A 5,880-nucleotide genomic window follows, 5' to 3' on the forward strand; every position below is an offset into this window, starting at 1 on the left:
TTCTCTAAGATTGATCTACGATCTAGTTATCATCAGTTGAAGATCTGCAATTCAGATATACCAAAGACAACTTTCACAACAAGGTATGGGTTGTATGAGTATACAATTATGTCTTTTGGTTTGACCAATGCACCAGCTTACTTCATGTACATGATGAATAAGGTATTTATGGAGTATCTTGATAAGTTTGTGGTGGTCTTTATTGATTATATTCTGGTATTCTCTAAAACCAAGGAAGAACTTGTTGAACATCTAAGATTGGTCTTACAGAAACTTAGAGAACATAAGTTGTATGCTAAGCGTAGTAAATGTGAGTTTTGGTTGGAAGAAGTTTCTTTTCTTGGTCATGTTGTCTCTAATGGTGGGATTGCAGTGGATCCTAGTAAGGTGAAAGAAGTGCCGAATTGGAAACCACCTAAAGATATAAGTGAAATTCGTAGTTTTCTTGGTTTAGCTAGTTATTATCGTAGATTCATTGAAGGGTTCTCAAAGCTTGCAAAGCCTATGACTTCTCTGTTAGAGAAGAATGCTATGTTTGTATGGTCTGATAAGTGTCAAGCTAGTTTTGAGGAGTTTAAGAAGAGATTGACTACTGCACCTCTGTTGGTATTGCCAAATCTGAGTAAGAGTTTCTCTATCTATTGTGATGCTTCTCGTCTAGGTTTGGGTTGTGTTCTTATGCAAGAAGGTAGAGTTGTTGCTTATGCATCTAGACAGTTGAGGAAACATGAACTGAATTATCCTACTCATGATCTAGAGTTAGCAGCTGTGGTTCATGCACTGAAGATTTGGAGACACTATTTGATTGGGCATAAGAGTGACATATATACTGATCATAAGAGTCTAAAGTATATCTTCACCCAGACAGATCTAAACTTGAGGCAACGAAGATGGTTGGAACTGATAAAGGATTATGATTTGGAAGTGCATTATCATCCTGGAAAGGCGAACGTCGTGGCTGATGCACTTAGCAGAAAGAAATATGCTAATGAGCTTCGGGCGACACTTGAATCTGAGGAGTTGTGTGCTGAATTTGCATATTTAAACCTAGGAATTGTAGTGAATGCTATGGAAATTGAGGTCACTCCTACTCTAGAGGAAGAGATATTGAAAGGACAGTTGGAGGATGAGAAACTAAAGGAGATAGCACAGAATGTGGTGCTAGGTAAAGCACCAGGATTCAGACTAGATGACAATGGTGTACTATGGTTTGGAAAAAGGATAAGTGTTCCAGAAGTGAATGCTATTCGTGATATGATTCTGAGAGAGGCTCATGAGTCAGCATATTCCAATCACCCTGGTAGTACAAAGATGTATCTAGATCTAAAACAGAAGTATTGGTGGTATGAGTTGAAGAGAGATGTAGCTGAGTATGTTGCTTTGTGTGATACTTGTCAGCGAGTGAAGGCTGAACACCAGAGGCCAGCTGGACTGTAGCAACCAATGAAGATTCCTGAATGGAAGTGGGAAGAAGTAGGCATGGATTTCATAGTGGGTTTACCTCGTACACAGAGAGGATATGATTCAATATGGGTAATAGTGGATCGATTGACTAAAGTTGCTCACTTCTTGCTAGTCAAAACCACTGATTCAGGAGCTCAACTAGCAGAGTTGTATATGGAGCAGATAGTTTGTTTGCATGCAGTGCCTAATAAGATTGTATCTGATAGAGGCACTCAGTTCACCTCTACTTTTTGGAAAGCAGTACATGATTCCTTGGGAACAAAGTTGAATTTTAGTACAGCGTATCATCCACAGACAGATGGACAGACTGAGAGGATCAATCAGATACTGGAAGATATGTTGAGAGCTTGTGCCTTGCAGTATGGAACTAGTTGGGACAAGAGTTTGCCATACGCAGAATTCTCCTACAACAATAGCTATCAGCCAAGTCTTAAGATGGCACCGTTCGAGGCACTGTATGGTCGTAGGTGCAGGACACCTTTGTTTTGGAATCAAACTGCGGAGACATAGGTGTTTGGTACGGATGTGCTTAGACATGCAGAACAACAAGTGCGAACCATCCGAGATAATCTAAGAGTTGCCAGTCTTGTCAAAAAAGTTATGCAGATACAAGTAGGAGAGAACTAGCTTTCAAGGAAGGTGATTATGTCTATCTAAAAGTGCACCTATGCAGAGTGTGAAGAGGTTTAATATGAAAGGAAAGCTAGCTCCAAGGTATGTTGGTCCGTTTAAAGTCTTGCAAAGGTGTGGAGAAGTAGCGTATCAGTTAGAGTTGCCTTAAAGTTTGTCTGGTGCGCATGATGTGTTCCATGTGTCACAACTTAAGAAGTGTTTGCGTGTACATGAGGAGCAAATACCATTGGAAGAGCTTTCTGTTAAAAGTGATCTCACATACGAGGAATATCCGGTTAAGAATTTGGAGACAGCTGAGAGAGTCACCAGAAGTCGGGTCATCAAAATGTGCAAAGTACAATGGAATCGGTATTCAGAAGCAGAAGCAACTTGGAAAAGAGAGGATGATCTGAGGAAATCATACTCATACTTGTTTGAGTAAGCACCTTTCAATCTTGAGGACGAGATTCTTTTAAGGGGGGTAGAGTTTGTAACACCCAAAATTTAAATTTGAATTAATAGGATTTAATTGGATTTATTTAAGTATTTTTGTGAGTATTTAAATCTAGCAAATAAATAATTTTGTAGGAATTAAAATTCATTATAGGTTTAGTAACCTTGATTGTGCATTCATGCTGAGAATAGCATTTTTTGTGTTGTTTGTTTCTGTTTTTAACTTATTTGTTTATGTTCAAAAATTCTCTTTGGAAAAGATTTGCAAAAAGAAATAAAAAGAAAAGAAAAAAAGGGAGAAGCCCCTGGAAACCAGCCGAAGCCCAGTTTCCCCTCTCCCCGGCCCATTCCTTTTCCCCCCTGACTTTTTCTTCCCCACCCGCGGCAGCAAGCCAGCCCAAGCCGGGCAGCAGGCGCGCCTCCTCACCCCTCTCTTCTCTGTGGCGACCGGGACCCCCTCTTCCTTGGCTCGCTGACACCCAGCCCCACATGGCAGTGACTCGCCCCCTCCCTTCTTCTTCCTCCAACCGTGCACGAACAGGAGTCTGCAGGAGGAAACCAATCCCGATTTGGACGGGATTGACTTCGTGGGAGATCTTCCCCGACCCCTATAAAGCGCTTTAACACCGCAGCGGACGTTTTTTCGCATCTATACACGCGTATCCAAGCCCTAGCCGCAGCTACCGCGGACTTTCGGATCTCGCCGGCTTTCTTCCCCTCCTCCCCACGCGGCTGACCTTCTCTACTCCTTCCCAGCCCAAGGAAAGCCTCTATACGGATTAGTGGTGAGCCCCTCGTTCTCTTAGTGGTATTATTTCGTTGTTTGGCGCTCGGAGACGAGGAATCAGAGATCTCCGGCGAGCTCCCTTCGGCCGACAATGGAGGCGCCCTGCCGGAGCTCCTTCTCGGCGGCCGGCCCGCCGCTTGCCCCCTGGATCAACCTCACCCGTTGGATGGATGATCCACAGCTGAAATAGAAAGATACCCCTTCGCTGCAATTCTTCATAAAGAGTCCTTGAGACTTTTCGATATTTACACTACAAGAAATCATTTCATCCGTGACGGATTCATCATGACGGATTGAGAAAACGTCACTAATAGAATTTGCAACCTTTGATATCCAGCCCATATCAAAAACCCGTTTGCATATACAGAGGCCTAACCTAACATCAACTGCCTCCTCCCACCAGCCGCCGCTCCAACCCTCTCCATCTAGGAAGCCTCCCTTCTCTTCCCCACGCACAACCACCATCCCAGCATGGCGAAGGCCGAGGGCGGCACCCCAGCCTAGCCCTCGGAGCAGTGGAGGCCTGCTGTGGTGCGCCTGTGCATCCGCACACCGATGCACGAGGTCGCTACATCGAAACCCTAGGCGAGAGCCAATGGATGTGCAGCAGCAACACACGCAGCTGGATCTGAGTGGGACGACCATGGGGTTTCTGGTGACAGTGGTGGCTCTGATCTAATTTTGCCTTGGCTGGCCCCTGCGTCTTCCTCTTGGCCATAAGCTCCCAGGTAAGCAGCACTTTCCTTCTCTTGCAATCAATTTTTGGATCAAATTTGAGCGGTGGTGCTTGGGGCATGATTCGATTTGTTGCAGGTGCACCATAGGAGAGGGAATCGAAAAGGCCTTGGTGCTGGATGTTAGGTGCGCTCATGGCAATGGTGTGGATATATTGCTATTGGGCACAAGCACTTTCCTCCATCTAATCTGGCACCTAAAAGATTAGGTAACAATTATATGTAGGGCTTCTTAGGAGTTCCAAGTAGTAATCTGTTGATTTCTTTTTAATTTGAAGAGTAATGTCATCTTCAATCTATATGACCTTGAGTAGGGTCTGCTATTTAGTATTTTTATCCAACTTGCTCTTTTGTTTTTAGGAAGAGTTGAGGTTACATGGGACAGATTTTCAGCAAAGAAGTTTTATATGAAAATGGTAAGGGAACTCAACCAGGCCATGGTGTGGATTTATCCAACTATTTGCTTCATGTTTGCAGCTTGTATTTGCCTTTGCACTTTTATCTTTAACACATATGCTAAGGGAATATTCATTAAATAATTTAACTCAGCCAGATTTAAAAGAGAGTATGTCATCTCATATCATATATGCTCCTTAACTACACTGCTCACTGCACTTATCTTTATGACAGTGCTTTTGATTCTGCACATTATTCAGAGAGCAGCAGCAACATGAAGACAAGGTATGCTTCCTGTTGTTCCTATTCAGTTCATTAGCAGTACTAAGCAGTTAACTCAGCCTTCTCTAGTTTTCTTAGTCTTGTTTTTTCCTTAGTCGTAGCAGTCTTCATCTTTGTTTAGGAATTATGGTTCAGACGCTACAGTTTACTGCACGTGAAGCTGTGATAATTAAGTATCCCTATGCTAATTAGGTGTCGCATCATGTAATGTGACAGGACAAATATAAATTGTAAAAGTAAACATTCTACTAGTGTCCATCTCCACAGATGCTAAAAAGAGAAGTCAGATTGGGATTAAGGTGATATTGCCTTGCTCTGTTTTTGTTAATTTCAGTTAGCAATAGTGGCGTCAGTGGTAGGATAAAGTTTCATTCGCTTTGTTTTCTGTGCTAGTAAAATCTGTCAAGTGTTAGCTTAAAAGCTGAAATTTTAGAGCCGTAGATGAATGATTGTTCCATGTATATGTACCTTGATGGTTCCTGTTAGAAGAAAGAACATGTATTTCTTTGTTGTAAACTATAACTAAAACTTCTAAACTGAAACTGAAAGCCCATCTATTACTTTGCTGGAAGGTACTTTTCCCGTTTTGTTACTGCTCTCAATAATACTTTTTGGTGGATTTGTATGTAGCAGTTCAATCTAGCAAGTGGTGAAGCTGTTGTTCAGCATCACTGACAGGAGAAAATTTGACAAGTGCACAGAAAGATATTGTTGGCTGCATGGAGAGACAATTGTTGGCTGTATGAATTAATCTTGTTTTTAAATTGCTTCATCATCAATGTGTAAATATTTATATATATATAAACATATTTGACCAAATGGTTGTAAATCTATAACTGGAAATGCAATAAAGAATTGTCACCATATTTGTCATTCAATAAATGTCTGGGATTTCTTACAACAAAAATAGATGGGCTAGATGGTGATATAAGTATCCATGTCGTGATCCACATAAGCAGGCTAGATGATGTGGCAATTCATCTATGATGGTTTAGAACAGTCACAGGTAATAGGTTTTGGGCTGGTCTAACTAGGCCTTGGGCTCAATTGTGACGGTTTGAGTTCGTCACGAATTCTGTTAATCTATGATGGTTTTGTGGAAATCGTCACGCAGGTTAATCCTTGACGCTCAATAGGTGATGTTCTCTAAAA

General features: G+C 41.9%; 1 long non-coding RNA gene across 2 annotated transcripts; it reads left to right on the forward strand.

Annotated features, from left to right (window-relative positions):
- On the forward strand, positions 3,734–5,594 carry LOC110435820. Of its 2 annotated transcripts, XR_002453679.1 has the most exons (5): positions 3,734–4,044; positions 4,130–4,259; positions 4,411–4,466; positions 4,681–4,731; positions 5,362–5,594. It is a non-coding gene; the product is annotated as an uncharacterized LOC110435820 (long non-coding RNA). The 2 variants fall into 2 exon arrangements; XR_002453678.1 differs by having other exon boundaries at positions 3,734–4,259.

Source organism: Sorghum bicolor, chromosome 5, assembly GCF_000003195.3.
Source record: "Sorghum bicolor cultivar BTx623 chromosome 5, Sorghum_bicolor_NCBIv3, whole genome shotgun sequence".
Classification (NCBI taxonomy): domain Eukaryota; kingdom Viridiplantae; phylum Streptophyta; class Magnoliopsida; order Poales; family Poaceae; genus Sorghum; species Sorghum bicolor.